At 60.3% G+C, this 16021-nt stretch overlaps 1 protein-coding gene and 1 long non-coding RNA gene across 7 annotated transcripts in view; one reads left to right on the top strand and one right to left on the bottom strand.

Moving 5' to 3' along the window:
* Window positions 1–3025: 3025 nt before the first annotated feature.
* LOC145721395 (uncharacterized) lies at window positions 3026–6854 on the bottom strand. The gene is made up of 2 exons (XR_014145069.1): window positions 4774–6854; window positions 3026–3274 (listed from the first exon to the last, which is right to left on the bottom strand). It is a non-coding gene; the product is annotated as an uncharacterized LOC145721395 (long non-coding RNA).
* A 471-nt stretch (window positions 6855–7325) lies between these two features.
* GTF2IRD1 (GTF2I repeat domain containing 1) overlaps window positions 7326–16021 on the top strand; it is a 103067-nt gene continuing 94371 nt past the window's right edge. For 4 of the 6 annotated variants that reach the window (XM_081819599.1, XM_081819598.1, XM_081819597.1 and 1 more), the window contains exon 1: window positions 7326–7490. The gene's annotated coding sequence lies outside the window, so the exon portion shown is untranslated. The remainder of the gene's footprint in view (window positions 7491–16021) is intronic. The other 2 variants (XM_081819594.1, XM_081819596.1) reach the window with 1 other exon arrangement.

Below are 16021 nucleotides of genomic sequence, written 5' to 3'. Positions count from 1 at the left end.
CCATTCAGGGGCCCTGGTTGAGGGGACAGAAATAGGCCATCTATGAGTGTTCCCAGGGCTCCGCTGAGCCCGGCCCACCGCCTCCAAGTGCGCGGGCATCCTCTGCTGATTTATTTTCCAGAGCAGGAAAGTGGATTTGAAATGCTCCTCCTGAATGTTTACCCCTGGGGGAATGTCGGGCTTATGAATAATGCAGCAAGTCAGGGGCTGGGGGGCCCGTAGGCTCTGTCCTGTCCCAGAAGTCGCCACCCGTGGGCCTGGGGCAGATGTCGCCCTGCCGCTTGCGACTCTGTGAGCTTGGGGGGGGACTCCCTGTGCCTCAGAGCCCCCAGCTACCAATGGGGTTGCTGAGCCTCTCCTCGCAACGGGCGGCCCATGGATGCTGTCCTGTCCTTGCCACCTCGGCCTTCCCCTTGGGCATTGCTGTTCTTGCTCACAGCCTTTGACCAGCTCTCAGCGCCACCAGCCCTTCCTGGACGTGCACTTGAGCACGTTGACACGGACCAGAGCAGGGACTGAGGCTGGAGGGCACAGGCCGAGGGAGGGCCTGGTTCCACGGGGACGTAGCCAGGCCACCTCTCACCCCTGTCCCTGGGTTATCTTGGTGGGCTCTCTCCAAGGGGCCATTTTTTACGTCTGAGGCAGGCTGTCATCCCTGTTCCTACCCCGGGCTCTAGACTCACTTCTCCTGAGCAGAAAGGAAGGCCTCTGGGTGCTGGAAATGTCCCCTGTCCCCCAGGAACTCTGTGCCCTGCCCCTTAGCCCCCCGCCAAGACCCCCAGGCCACCCCTGAGTTCCTGTGGGACTGAGTCACCAGTCACACCAGCTTGGGTGTGGAAGAACCATCCTCGGGCCACCTCACCTCCCAGGTGGAAGTCATGCCACAACCTTGGAGTGCCCTCTGTTGGTGGGGCGACAGATGGTATCCCCCACACCCCCCAGGCTTCTAAGTGCTTGCGGCTGAGCCTAAAGCAGGAGTGATTTCAGCTAGATTTCAGCAGGGAGGGTTGTTGGGTGAATGGGTGAGCGAGTTCTCTGGAGAGGGTGGGTGGGCTTGGCCGGGGCGGGGGAGGGACCACGCCACCCCTCCTGGCACTCCCATCCCCCACCCCATCCCTCAAGCTCTGGGAGGCAGTGACCCCACGCTACTCTCTATCATAATATTTACCAACAGCGCTGCAATTGAGCCCAGCAGCTCAGCAATTATAATCAAGTTATCATTATTGCTGATAATTCCAATCATAAGCATAAATTATAAACAGGAGCGGGCCACAGAGGGTAGGAGCAGGGGGCAGGGCCACCTCTGGGAGGCGTGTGTGCGTGTGTGTGGGGGGGTGAGACCCGCTCCCCCCGCCCTCGCCCCCTTCCCCCCCCCCCCCCGGCTTCCACTCCCCTTCTGTTTCTGGCCAAGGCCAAGTCCCCTCCAGAGCCTGGCCCAGGGCTCCTGAGGGCCTCTGGGTGGCCTTTTCCTGCCAGAGTCCTGGGGTTGTCCTGACCACCGTGCACCAAGCCCCACTCTGCCTCACAGAAACTATTAAGGCGCAATTATTACCGAGCTAGGCTTTCCAAATTGATCTTTCAGTTACTCCACGGCTGCAGCCATGGAGACGGCCCCGACTCAATTACATGCCTCTCTCTGTTCTTGACAGATTCCAGCGGAGGAGAGTCAGAGGAGGAGGCACCGGAGAGGAGGCTCGAGACAGGGAGGCGCACAGAGCAAGGGGTCCTGCTCAAGAGAGCTCCCTGCAAAGGCGGCGACCGACAGACGGAGGGAAACAGAGGGAGAGAAAACGGAGCTCAGCAACGCAGCTGGCAGCAGACAGAGGAGCCCCGTGTCCGTTCATTCATTCCTTCATTCCGCAAACGTTTGTTCTGTGTGCTAGCCTGGGTGCCAGGGACGTGGAGGAGGGTGAGGATAATGGGTGAGTCAAACGGGGATCAAATCATCACCCACCCAATGTAAAATCAACCGGCCAGTACTCACGAGTGCCTAAGGGCTCTGGGAGCCTTGCTCAGGCCAGTGAGGTGGGGAGGGCTGAGACCAAGAGGATGAGGGGCTGGCCTGGCGGGGGGCAGGCAGCGCACTGGGTTCAGGACACCGTGCAAAGGCCTGCTTTCCTTCCATGATGCAAAAGCAAAGCTCTGACTCCAAGACCTGGGCAGATCCCTCCTTGCGGGGGCGGGGGGAGGGGTACGGCAGGCTGGTAGGGGTAAAGGGGGACTCTTCCGCTGCAGGTGAGGGGCTGCAACAGGGCCCTGGGATCCCAGAAAATCCCAGGGCAAGAGAGAGATATTTTAGGAAGCGCTGAGGCCCTGGCCCAGTGGGCCTGTGGCATGGAGGCCGGAGGGGGCTGTCCAGTGGGTTCGCCATTCCCCATGGGGCCAGGGGCATGGCCTCAGCTCAGGTGGATACCCCTCTGGCTCACTCCTGATACGCCACCGCGGCTGGCCCAGAGCCCCAGGTTCCGGCGCTGGGTCTGCATGATTCCCAGGACAGACATGGTACTTTGGTGTGGACCCTGGGCCCTCCCATCTCAGGGACAGGGCAACCAGCATTGTGGCACAAGGGGCGAGGCAGTGGGCCAATCCTGCGTGGCTGGGTTTGGTCGAATCACAGATAGCAGAGCTTGAACGGCACTCCCTCAACTTGAGTGTGTATCAGAAGAGCTAGGGACTGTGTTCTGTAGGGCCAAGTCCCAGGCCTCCCTCCCAGCCCTCCAGGGTCTAAGCCAACACATCTCCGGGAAGGGCCTGGGCCTGGGCCTTTAACAAGCACACAAGATGAGGAAACTGAGCCCCGGGCTCCCCAAAGTCAGCAGTGAGCTGACCTCTCACATGACCCTTAGCCACTAGCCATGTATGAAAGTCTGTCTCGGCCGAACTGAGAGGTGTTCTAAGGGTAATACAGACACTGGATAGCAAAGACTTCGTCTAAGGCAAAGACCTATAAAACATCTCCATTTTTCAAGATATTATTACGTGTTGAAATGCATACCATTTGGACTGCATACATCGACTACAAGGCTGCATTGAGTAACATTTATTGTTGAAATTAATTTCACCTGTTTCTTCTTCACTTTAAAAAAATTTTTTTTTTTTAAAGATTTTATTGGGGCGCCTGGGTGGCTCAGTCGTTAGGCGTCTGCCTTCGGCTCAGGTCATGATCCCGGGGTCCTGGGATCAAGTCCCACATCGGGCTCCCTGCTCCACGGGAAGCTTGCTTCTCCCTCTTCCACTCCTCCTGCTTGTGTTCCCTCTCTCGCTGTGTCTCTCTCTGTCAGATAAATAAATAAAATCTTTTTTAAAGATTTTTTTTTTTAATTTATGGAGGCTGGAGGGGGCTGTCCAGTGGGTTCGCCATTCCCCATGGGGCCAGGGGCATGGCCTCAGCTCAGGTGGATACCCCGGGATCATGACCTGAGCCGAAGGCAGACGCCTAACGACTGAGCCACCCAGGCACCCCCACTTTTTTTTTTTTTTCAATGCAGCTACTAGGAAATTTAAAATTTCCTCTGTGGCACGCATTTGTGGCCCACATCCTATCTCTGTTGGCCAGACTACTCGACAGGGCCAAACCCTGGGGCCTGGGGGGCTGAGGCCGAAGGTCTGCCCATGCCCCGGTGGCAGACCTCCTAGCTTCCGGCCTTGGCTCGCCTGAAATCCCAAAGCGAGGGCTTTATTTTGTTGGGTCCAGAAGGCTAGGAGGACTCTAAGAGGTTCCTCTGCTGATCAGACACCCCAGTGAAAGAAATGAGTTTTGTCCTTAGCAGCCATGGACAGATTTGGGAATGAAAGGAGTTGCTGGTGGCCTGGGGGATGGCCCGTCTGTGGGTGGGTCGGGGGGAGGGGGGAGCTGGGTCACAGACTCAGGAGCCACCCCCACCCCCGAGCAAGCCCATCACCTACCCTCAGGTGCTATGTGGCCCCCATATCGCCTGAGCGCCCCAGCTAGGCTCCTGAGTCTACACCCGTCTTGTCCGCCCTTGTTGTATGGACCCTGCCCACTGCCTTCAAAGCCCATTTCCATACACTGAATCTTATTTTCCCTTTGATTTCCATGATGGAGCAGGAGATACCCTCTGAAGAGAAAAGGGAGTAGCTGGTTCCAGAAGCTGTTCAAGTCTTATTTTTAAAGGATGAATACTAATTATTAGAGAAAATCATTTCCTGAAAAGCCAAGGAAACCCATGGAGATGGTACAAAGGAGTGGCAGGTTGGGGATCGGGAGTCCTGAGGTCCGCCCCCCGACACCCACCGCGGGGCTGCTGTGAGCCGGTCCTTCCCTCTCTGTAATGCGGGCTGCTTACCTGTAAGATGAAAGTGCTTGGGTTCACTGTCCTCACCTTTGGCCCCCGTGGTCATGTCTAGGGTAGCATAGTCCCAGGCTCCCCAGAGGCTTGCCCCATGTTAAGGGTTACCTTTTTGGGGGCAGCGGGGCTGTCCCTCTATCTGTTCCCTGATCCCCTGGAGCCTTAATCTCCAAGGAGCCAGGAGAAGTGGTCCAGAATCTTGGGAAAGGAAATGATGCACGCAGGAGGTCAGGGACCCAGGACTGGGGCATGGGGGCTGAGTCCCTGTGGGCAGCTCTCCCTGCTGTCCGTCTGCTGGTCGGAGACCCTGGAGCACATGAACTGGGTCAGGAGGGATAGACCAGCTCCTGATAGGGAGTCCCTGGATGGACGGGGATACAGGACACCCCGGGGACATGCTCACTTCCACAAATGCCCTGGCAGGTTGCATCCCCATCTGTGAAATGGGGATTGAGAGGCCCACCTGCTGGGAGGGTCCTCGGGAAGATGACAAGCATGGAAGAGGCTTTGTGATGGAGGGAGTCCTACGGCTTCGAGGTTGATAGGGGAAGGCAGTGAGTGGAGCCTGTTTCCAGGTCTGTGCAGTATGGGGGATGCGGCCAGGCCAGAGGAAAGACGAGGTATGGCCAGTGCAAATGTGCACGCACCAGTCTCTACCCCAAGCATTCTTCCCGTGTCGTATGTCCTTCAGTCCTCATAGCCATCGTACAGAGAAAGGACTATCTTGTCTCCATATTATGGATGAGGAAGCTCAGGCCCAGAGAGGTCAATCAACTCGGCCCAGAAGACACAGTCAGCGAACGTGAAGCCTGGATGTCACACATAGTGGAGCGAGAGACCTAGACATGCAGGGCCTTAGCCAAGGCCTTCTGCTGTACCACACTGCCCCCAGTCTGCCTGAGCAAGGTGCGGCTCAGGCTGGCTGTTCTGGACTAGAAGAGCAGCCCCGAGCCTGGAAGAGAGCGCGGAGCCCCAGCACCCCACTCGCATTATTGCTGCTCTGGATTCTGCCTGCAGAGGGCAGTACTGAGCACACACTGGTGCTCCCTCCCCAGCCAGGGCTCAGCTCCCTGGGGAAGGAGGGGGTGGTGGCCCTGGGCTGCAGAGGCTTCTGGTTCTCTGCTCCAGGACTTGGGGTCTGGAAAGCATTCTCCCTAGAAACCGACAGCCCAACCAGCCGGCCCTTCAGGGGACCGGCGTGCCCCAGCTGGGCCCACGGAGGCCACGCCTTACCTCCAACACCTCATGGGCTGCTGCAGGTGGGATGGAGGGACCGTAGGCTAGTGGGATGAACCAGGGCTACCGAGACAGAGCCAGCCACGCCATGCACATGCTGTATGTCCCTAAGCAAGTCACTTCCCTTCATCGTAAAAGGAGGCCAACACAAGACACCCCCAAGCCTTAGTGATGCTTAAAAAAGAGTGCCCATCATCACTGTCATCCGCCATGGGGCCACACTTCAGTTTACTGAGAGGCTGCAAAAAAGGGGGGGATGGAGGTGCAGGGAGGTGCAGTGTCTTGCCCAAGGTCACCTGGTGCTAAGAGGAAGAGCCAGGATTTGTACCCACACAGTCTCTAGGTCCTAGCTCTTCCCCTTGGTGATGTTGCCACACCTGGGCCAGCAGAGGGCAGGTGGGGATGTGGGTCTAAGGCGGGGCCACACAACAGGGTGTCAAGGTGTCTCCAGGCCTCCTGGTGATGGCGGGGATAGGGAGATACCCCCAAGAAGGTAAAGGGCAGTGCGGGATGGAGGCATCGTGGCCTCATTCTCAGTCCCCACTCCTCTGGCCAACGCTGTGGGCAAGGTATTCAGTGGGCACCCGGGGCCCCTCTGGGCTTGGCTTTCGGCTGTGCACTGTGGACCTGCCCTGCCCAGGAGGAGTTCTGTCTGATGGACTTGTGGGCTAGAACTGGTCGGCCAAGTTGATCCTTTGCCAAGTGCCTGCTCTGTGCCCAGCAGGGTCGCAGGAGGCTGGGCAAAGACCTCGTGGGCTTTGCTGGGATCTGGAAGATTCTCAATCTCTATTTGGCTCTCTCCATCTAGGCCAGGAGCTTCGTGGGGTTGGGGCCTGCCTGGCTTCTGTCCCTCCCAGGGGTGCCCAGCATAGCAAGGGCCTAGCACAGGACTCGGGGCAGCACTCCTTGGGCTGAATTAAGATGCATGGCTCTGGACAGGATGGGAAGTGTGCTCCCTGGTTCCATAGGAAGGCTGGTATGGTAGGGGAAGCGGGCGGCAAAAGCCCGAGTCCGGGGACCAGAAGGAGGGCTGCCCAGACAAGACGGGCCTTGGAGCCTCCGGTTGGATCTGCTGCGACCTTGGGCATACCACTGCCTTCCTTCACACCCCCGGGGACAAAGGCTGAAAGAGGTACCTGGACCAGCCACCGGAAGCTAACCTGGGCAAGGTGGGAGTGACCCGCCAGCCGACTTCAGTTCTCCAGCCGCCGCCGCGCCCGCACCCAGGCGCTGGCCTCTGCTCCCGGGTGCCTCCCCGCGCCCTCCGAGTGACCTTGACCCCGCGCCCGGCACCCCCCTTCCCCCCACTCCGCGCCCCGGCTTCCTAATCCGCCCCCGACAGGGCGCTGGGGAGGCGGAGGGGCGTCGCCGGGCAGCCAGGGGGCGCCGAGGCCGCGGGCGCCCCTCCCGCAGGCCCCCCTGGCGGCGGGCGCTGGGGCGGCGCGCGCTCGGGGCGCCGGGGGCGGGGCGGGGGGCGCGGCGCTCCCCCCGCGGTGCCCAGGCCGGGGCGCGGGGCGGGTCGGGCGGGCTAATCCCGTATGTAAATGGCAGCCAATGGAGGGTGGTGTTGCGCGGGGCTGGGATTAGGGCCGGGGCGAATGGCTGGCAATCTTACTGGGATTACAGAACAAAGAGCCTCCCTGCGCTCCCGCTCTCGGCTCCGCTCCCCGCGCCGCGCCCCGCCCTCCGCCGCAGCCCGCGCCGGGGGTGGGGGCCGCCGAGCGCCAGCCCCCCGGCCGGCCCGAGAGCCCCCGCCGCGGCCCCTCCCCGGCCGGCGCCCCGCGCCCCCCGCCCCCCCGTCGCGCCGCGCCGCGCCGCGCCTCCCTCCGCCGCGCCTTCCCCCATTCTCCCGGATTAATTAAGGAGGCAGCGGCAGGAGGCTGAGTCCTGGCCGCGGGCCGGGGCCGGGGCGACGCTGGCAGGAGCGCTTGGGGATCCTCCAAGGTAGGAGAAACTTTTGCGGGGGGCGGGCGCCGAGGCCCTTCTCCCCTTCTCCCCTTCTCCTCCCACCCCCGTGGCCCCCGCCCCTCCCCCTCAAGGTGTTCCAGAATCTGGGTCCGGCTTTTGGGTGCCTGGGGAGGCACGTGACTGGGATTATAATTCGGGCCGGGGGGGGGCGGCGGAGGGGAGGGCCGGCCGCCCCCACCTGCCGGGAGGGGGGTGGGAGCCGGGAGCTGTCACCCCCGGCCCTCGCGGAGGTGGGGGGCGCCCCGGGGCGGGCGACGGGCGCCCGCAGGCTGCTGCAGTTGGCGAATGAGGTCAGTCGTGCTGCCCGCGGCGGCGGGCGCCAGTGTGGGAGCAGAGGGGGCTGGGAAGGCCGCGGGTCCCCGCCCCCCCCACCTCTGCCTTCTTCGGGCTGGGCCATCTCCTGGCCCGTGCCCCTCACTCGCAGGCTGAGTCCAACACAGCCAGGACTGCCCCGGCACAGTGGTTCCTGTCGGGGTACCCCGGGAGGGGGCCGGCCTGAGTGGTGGCAGCTGAACCTCTGGAGGAGGGCGGGGAAGAGTCTCAGAGGTTGGCAGTGGGGGCCACCAAGCTTCCGGGAGAGCAAGTTGGGGGTGCCGCGCATGTGGGTGGTCTCTGAGTTCCTGCACATGGGCAGGGAGGCCTGTGGAGCGCCACAGGGTGCTTGATGCCCACCCTCCCATCCTGAGTCCCTGGAAATGATGGGCTTGATACCTCTCCTGGGCTCCAGCCCCGGCCTGTGACCAGGGAGAGGGACGATGCCCTGGCCTGGGCCCAGGGCAGAGGGGGGAACCTTGCAGCTGAGAGTTCTGCCCTCCTGGCGGTGCTGGAGCCCTGGACGTCTGGCCATGTGACCCAGCCCCCCAGGACCAGAGCTGGGGTGGGAGGCTCCTGTGTCCCCGTCGCAGCCCAAGTGAGGGGCTCTCCATGCCAGGCCCGCAGGGGGAAGCGCCGGCCTTGGATGGAGTGTGGTACTGGTGATATGGGGCGTGGGCCTGCCCTGGGCCCAGGAGCTGGAGTGAGGGGCAGGCGAGGACAGTTAGAGGAGTGGGCGTTTGCGCCCAGTGGGAGGAAGGGGCGGCCAGAAGCCGCTCTGACCTCCTCTGGCGGGATTTGGTTGCCGCGTGCCTGGGACTGTTTGCTCCTCGGCACTGCCCGGGTCTTCGGGGCTTGGGAGGTGCCTTTCCAAGCAGCCATTTATTTCAGCAGCGTCATTCCCAAAGGGAAAGGGCACGGGCATTGATGGTTTATTCGGGGCAAGAGGTCGCAGTGACTGGGAAGCTGGTGGCTGTTGGTGGGGAAGGTCTGGGCGCAGGGGTGGCAGCGATTGGGGTGGTCCGGTGCCCATCACGAGCCACCCACGGCGGGAAGGAGCCCAGGAGGCTGCGAGATAGACTCTCACCTCTTCTGAACAGGGAGCGCTGGACCAAGGGACAGACCTGGCTCCAAGGTGACAGGATGTCGGAATCCCCGACCTGCTTTGGGGATGCGAGAGGCTTAAGACCACACCCCATTCCGTAGCCTGCTCCATGAGTGACCTAGAAAGTTGAGGCTCTGACTCAGAGGGTCCCAGAGCACCCCAGCAGAGGAACCAAGCAAAGGTGGGAACTCTGCGGCCACTCGCTGCCCACACATTTAAAATGTGGGAGACCTGGGGCCGAAGGCTGCAAAACTGGGTCTCGAAGACAGCGTTGGAGGGGCATGCTTGACCTACTTGAGGGCACTGTTCTCTAGGTGCTGGAGGAAGGGTCATTTACGTGCAGCGTGTTAATCACAAATACTTTTTATCTCTTCTTTGGAGGCAGTCTCCCAGAGCCAGACTAGCCTTCCAACGCAGCGGTCGGTGCTTGGAACTAGTCGGCAAGGCAGACATAATGATAGGGGTCTCGGAGGCAGTTGTTCCAGAAGCCTGTCTCCAGCAGCCAGGGCCTGCACAGTTGGGTGGCAGCCGGCTTGTCAGAAACCCCAGATGAGGATCTCAGGGTGATGTGGTGGGTGACGCCTCGGGGCATTCGCATCCTCAGTGGGACCTTGGAGGCACAGGCCACGTCTCCTGGGCCCTCCCTGTTCTGGGTTTGGGTTCGGGTTCATCTGCGCCGGCTGTCCTCTGTCCACCCACGGCCTCCTCAACTGGCTCTGGCTCGTTGAATGCCGCAGTTTTCCTGAATGGCCTTTGCATGGGCTGTTCCTTTTCCCTGGAAGGTTCTTCCCATCTTTCCCCCGAGGGGGTGGGAGACTTCCTCCGATGGCCCGACCTGGCTAGCATGAGGGGTAAGGGTGGCAGGACTTGCCCCTCTCGTCTCCTCTCTTTGAAGACTCCACCGGCTGTCGTGTCCTCGGGCTGGAATCCCAGGGCCGGCCAAGGTGTACCCCCATGATGTCCTGTCCTTCCTCTGTCCCAGTGTTGATCTCACTCAAAAGTTCCACATCTGTCTCCCCAAGTGCACTAGGGACAGGGCAGGGACCGAGGCTTGCTTTGGATTCCCTGGTGCCCCGGGGCTGGTACCCGAATGCTCGTCGAATGGCTACTTGAGGGAACGAATGAAGTGGTCCACATTGCTAAGCAGCTCCTCCCCTTATTCCTGAATCCCCATCTCTGGGGAAGGGCCCCCACACAATGGGGAGAATCCCAGGGTCTTCCCCTGAGCTTCCTGCTCCCCATCCTCCCATTACTGCAGCTGTCTTCCCCTCACACCCGAGCCTGGGGCTCTGCTCCCTGGATGTCCTCTGTCCTGCTTCTCTTAGTCCTCCGACTCTTGGCCGTTTGGGGGTTTCTCTGTGATGGCTCACAGCCGGGTTCTGTGGGACAAGCAGGAAAGTGTGCCCAGCTCTGTGGGCCTGCGGAGGGACTGCAGGGTTAATTCACAAACACTGGGGAGCGGAGCGGGACTCGGGGCCGGGGGCTCGGAACCTTCTGGGAGGGTGTGGGGCCCAGGAGACGTGGACCCTTGGGGCGACTGCAAGGGAAATCCCAGCAGGAACTCCTAAGCGGGGGCGGAGCGGTGGAAGGATTGTTTTCTGTGGGAGAACTGGAGGAGATGAAAATGGTTATAATGCAATGAGATGCTCCCCATCCTGCTGCAGGGTGACAATGGAGACTTCTGTGTGTAGGTGGTGGGGTGTCCAGGCGGGGCCCGAGGGGAGCCGGCTCCCTCACTTGGCTTCCGGGTCCCTCGTTGGCAGGCGTGTCTGGCTGGGATTCTGTGATCCTCATGCGCACCAGGGTAGATGTTCTGTCATTTCAGGCTCAGGGCTATGGGGTTATGGCTGATGACAACCAAGGGGCACAGAGCCCCGGGGGAGGGGGTGCGAGGGGGCTGAGCCCTCGTTCACTTTGTGGGGAGTTACATTTGCTGAATGAGCTGAGTGAGGCTGTACTTTGTCCCTTCCTGGGCTTGGGATGACTGGTGGGGGTGTCTCAGGCAGAACTCTTGCTCCTGAACCCCTTCCTCTTGGTCCGGAGCTGGGCCTGGCCAACCCAGAGCTATCTGTGCGTCCCCCTGTCTCCCTCCTTCAGGACCACCTGCTTCTGGTTGCCAGATCTGGCTAATAAAAATAGGGATTCCCCAGTTAAATTTGGATTTCAGATAAGCTACGGATAATGCAGGATTGAGGACGTAACTTATACTAAAGACTTACTTGTTTGTTTCTCTGAAGCTGAACTGGGGTCTTGTATTTTTTTTTTTTTTTTTAAGATTTTATTTATTTATTTGACAGAGAGAGACACAGCAAGAGAGGGAACATAAGCAGGGGGAGCAGGAGAGGGAGAAGCAGGCTTCCCGTCGAGCAGGGAGCCCGATGCGGGGCTCGATCCCAGGACCCTGGGATCATGACCTGAGCCGAAGGCAGACGCTTATCGGCTGAGCCACCCAGGCGCCCGGTGCAAGTTCTTTTTTTACTTAATGATAGATCTTGGCCACTGTTCCATTAGCTCCTGTGAATCTTCCTCATTCTTCCTACTAGTGTTCCGAGGTCATTTAACCAGCTCCTTTCTGCTGGGCAGATGCTTCCGATTCTTTGCCACATACATTGGTTTATTTATTATTATTTTTTTAAGATTTTATTTATTTGAGAGAGAGAGAGACAGCGAGAGAGGGAACACAAGCAGGGGGAATGGGAGAGGGAGAAGCAGGCTCCCCGCCGAGCAGGGAGCCCGATGCGGGACTCGATCCCAGGACCCTGGGATCATGACCTGAGCCGAAGGCAGACGCTTAACGACTGAGCCACCCAGGCGCCCCTAGGGTCTTGTATTTTATCTGACAACCCTACAGCTATGACTTCTGGGTGACGGAACTGTTGGGGACTGGGGAGAGGCTCAACCTAAAGCTCCAGGGATGGTCTGGGTGAGTTCGAATCAGGTAGCGCTGAATCCAGTTTCCTTGGTCCGGCTTTCTCTAGTCCGGATCCCCTGTTAGGCTTGGGTGGTGTGGGGGACTCAGGGATCCCCAGTCTGGGAAGCCCTGGTTTTCAGAGATTTCCGTGCCACTGTGGCAGGAGGGGGAGGGGAACGGGAGTTGTGGGGTACACCGGAGCAGACGCCCAAGTTAGGATTTGCAGTCAAGGTGTGCAGAGCCAGGCCTGAGCACTGGGAGGCCGTCGGTCTGATGTCCTCCCCTGCAAGGCTTGGAGATCCCGCCTCGGGGGCTGGAGGGGGGGCTGGTAGGGGAGGATGTTCGCTGGGTTGGGTCAAGGCGTGAGGGGCAGTCCCCGTGGAGGGATGCTTGGTGTGTGTAGCTCCACTGCATACAGCCATCCGAGGTAGCCCCCAGCCCCTGTGCTGAGCTGAGACCCCGGGAATGTGGACTGGCTACAGCCGGGATAGCCCCCAAGTCCAGGCTGTGTGCTCACCTGTGGAATGCAGAGGATACCCCCCATCCTGCCTGAGCCTCAGGTGCTGTGATTGGGGTGGGGGGACGCTTCTAGAGCGTGGATATGTGGGTCACCCCAGTGCAGGCCTAGAGTGGAGACAGTGTGGGAAGCCAGAGGTGAGTGGTCCTGGCTCAGGGGCTTGGGGTCCTGGGCAGCCTGCAGGTGCCCAGCAAGGCTGTGTAGTTGGGGATGGAGAGCCTGAGCCTGTAGCTGGAGGCGGGTAGCTGGAGGTATAGCCCTCAGGTGGCTTCTCTCCTGGAGGCTTGGACGGGGCCAGACCTGTTTGCCGATTGGGGTGGGGGGGGGTGGGTTTCAAGGTACGTTTTCTGGCTTCTGGCAGAACCACCATAGAGGGGAGTCTATATCTGTCCATCAGTCTGTCAGTCCACCAGCCAGTAAGAAACTTACAGATATCACCCCCTTCCCCCTGCCCTGGGTCTGCGGGGTCTCAGGCCCTGGCGTCCGGCCCCAGGCCTGCACGTAGGAGGGGCTCACCCCACACGTTGTTCTATGTTTTGTCAAGGGATGAGGGATATCCAGTGAAAAGCTCAAGTTTTAATAAGTGTGCTTTCCAAAGGGTTTGACCATTGTACACATTCACGCAGCCCAGCCCCTGTCAAGACATGGAACATTCCATCACCTCTGAAAGCTCCCTCAAGCTCATTTGCCGCCAGCCTCTTACCCTCCCTCAGCCCCTGGCAACCACTGTGTGTTTTCTTTTTCTTTTCTTTCTCTCTCTCTCTCTCTTTTTTTTTTTTTTTGTTATTTATTTATTTGAGAGAGAGCATGAGCACAAGTGGCAGGAGAGAAGCAGAGGGAGAGGGAGAAGCAGGCTCCCCGCTGAGCAGGGAGCCCGATGCGGGGCTCGATCCCAGGACCCTGGGATCATGACCTGAGCTGAAGGCAGACGCTTAACGACTGAGCCACCCAGGCGCCCCTCTTTCTCTCTTTTTTTTAACCACTCTGTGTTTTCCGTGTCTGTAGTTTCGCATTTTCCAGAATGTCACATAAATGCAGTCACACAGAATGCAGCCTGAGTGTGGCTTCTTCGACCTTGGGGTAGCTGAGGAGTGTTCCATCGTCCGGCATGCCACATAGCTCCACCCGCTCTGTGGTCAGGGACACCGGGTTTGCAGAGCCCCGCTTGGGACCAGCCCAGAGGAAGGGGTGCCTTTTGCTCGTGTTCACAGAGGCACTGCCCGCGCCCCGTCCCCACCCCCGCTGAGAGCTCACCGTGAGCCGAGAGAGGTGCACACCTCTGTCCACAGAGCTAGAATTTCATCCTCTGGTTCTGGTGACTCACCCGGCCGGCGAGCCCCCGATGAAATTACACCTGCCTGCAGCCGCCCTCACACCCACACAGCCCTCCGCTGTGCAGGTGGGCTCCTGGCACAATGATGCTCTGAGGCCAGGACAGCTGGGGCGGGCGAGGGCAGCCGCATGTGCCCGGTGGTGCTCACCCATCTCTGGGCGCCCCGCTGCCCTGGAGTCTGCGGGTGCCTGGCTGTGTCCCCGGTCTCCACTCCTGCAGCCTTTTAGCTTAGGGCAGAACTTCTCTGTTTTCCTTGTTCGGGGAGGGGAGGTGGGTAGGAAAGGACATTGAGGCCAGCGTAACAGTCAGGAGCGTGATTTAGGGTCCCATGGAAGGGGGCTGTGTGACCTCAGGCAAGTGACTTCTGATCTCTGTGCTCGGGTTTGGTCATCTGTAAATGGGAGAACAGGGCCAGTGAGGGACTCAGCTGTGGTCACACAAGCGGGTGGGCCTCCACAGAGCCCTACGGGGCAGGGGGGTGCTGCCGACGGGGAGGAGCGGGAGACATGCAGACCTCCGGTTCCCTGTGTCCCCCTTGGAGCCAGAGCAGGGCCGCTTTTATCCACGTTACCTGTTAGGGTCCTAAATAAAAACGTTTGCCATCTACCTCTGCTCGTGGTCTGCACTGCACGGACAGTGGCTGTTCTGGACATTTCTGTGGGCATCACTGAGATTTCGGCTGGTCACGGAAGCTTCTAGTCAGACCGATTCCAGCTCTGCTGCGGGCCCGCTGCGTGAGTTGGACAGCTCCCAAGTCGGCTGAGCCTCAGTTTGCCCATCTGAGAAGGGAGACAGCAGTACCTTGCAAGGTTGTGGGTGGGCGGCGTGAACGGTGGCGTCTGAGTGAAGGCAGGCCCAACAGGAGGACCTTGGCGGCCCCCCAGGGCATGTGCGCCCCGTAGGAGAGGGAGCTCCTGGGGTGCTAACGTGACCTGCATTGGGTGTCTTGAGAGATTGGAGGGGTTTTAACTTTGTTTTTGGTAAACAAGTCATTTATTCTTCTTGGTGAGCCCGGCAGCCCCCAGCACCCCTCCCCCTCCCCCGGCCCCCCTGACTCCCCTGGCCCGGTCTCAAAGCCTGCACCCCTCAGTCCGACCCTTGGGCAGTACCTGGTGGGAAGTCTGGGAGGACTGGAGCAGGCGAGGCCCATACTCGGGTGCTCCTGGGTGGCTCCCTGGAGCAGACAGGACCACTGCCTGCCCGCCCACCCAGCTCCAAGGTGGTCCTGGCGGGCTCCAGGGGGGTCTTATGACTGGGCCAGCCTGGTGTCTCTCGTGTTTATCCAGGAGCTGGTTTTTCAGGTGTGCCGGCTTTCAGCAGGGAGGCCCAGGTTGGGAGAGCTAGGGAAGGGGGGTGATTGCCCTGTTCCCCATGTGCGCCCTGGCTTCCAGCTGGGGGTGCAGCCCTCTGGGCGGGTAAGCTGACCACATCCTCCCTCCGGTCCTGGCCCATCGCCCTGCATATCCAAGGGAGAGATGCTCTTCCTCGCCCTGGGTCAGAGGCCAGTGCCCCTCCTTGGGGCTCCTTTACCTGCCTCAGGCCTTCTCTACTTGCCAGCAGGGGTGCCGTGGAACCAGCAGGGCCTTTGAAGCCAGACAGACATGGGTTCAAGTCCCAGTGCTAACTGCCGACGTGCTGTGTGGTCTCAGGCAAGTGACTTTACCTCTCCGAGCCTCATCTGAACAAATGAGGGTGCTTCTCCCTACACTGCAGTGTTCTTGGGACGATCAGCACGTTCGGTTGGGGAAAGCTGGTTGCTCTTCCAGTTGAGTGTTTTCTCACCTTGTCACATGATGACCCCAGAGTCTCGCTCTCTGGGGGCCCCAGTCCTGCCCAGAGAAGAACTGGATGCCATCCTTCCCTGCTGCGCTCTTACCTCCTCTGCCCGTGGAGCCTGGAGCCTGCCGTGCCTCAGTCTCTGTTTCTGTGAGCTGGGAAAACCCCAGGGGTGGACCTGGTTAGTCCCCTGGGGCTGGGGCTACCAGGGGCAGTGGCCCTGTGGTGGAGTTTTGGAGAGCCCCCTTTTCCCATAGGGATATGCCTGAGGGCAGCCTGTAGGAGGTGACTTTTCATTGGCCCCTGGAGGATGGGTGGGGTTTGGACCAGGAGTAGTCTCGGGTGGGCATTGCAAGTGCAGGGGTGGGGGGAGGGAGCGGGGAGTTTGGGGGAGGGCGCGACAGTCTAAGGGTCCAGAGACAGTGATCAGTGACTGTGCATGTGGCCAGGTGAGCATTTCCCCGGCGGGGCCCAGCTCGGGGCATTGTGTTGGGTCCAGGTGAAAGCCTTCCTCTAGTTGCCTCACTCCCAGACTGGGCATGGCCAGGCCCTG

Source organism: Leptonychotes weddellii, chromosome 5 (assembly GCF_054177405.1).
Source record: "Leptonychotes weddellii isolate Sample4059 chromosome 5, ASM5417740v2, whole genome shotgun sequence".
Taxonomy (NCBI): Eukaryota; Metazoa; Chordata; class Mammalia; order Carnivora; family Phocidae; genus Leptonychotes; species Leptonychotes weddellii.
This window is presented reverse-complemented; position numbering and strand designations above follow the sequence as displayed.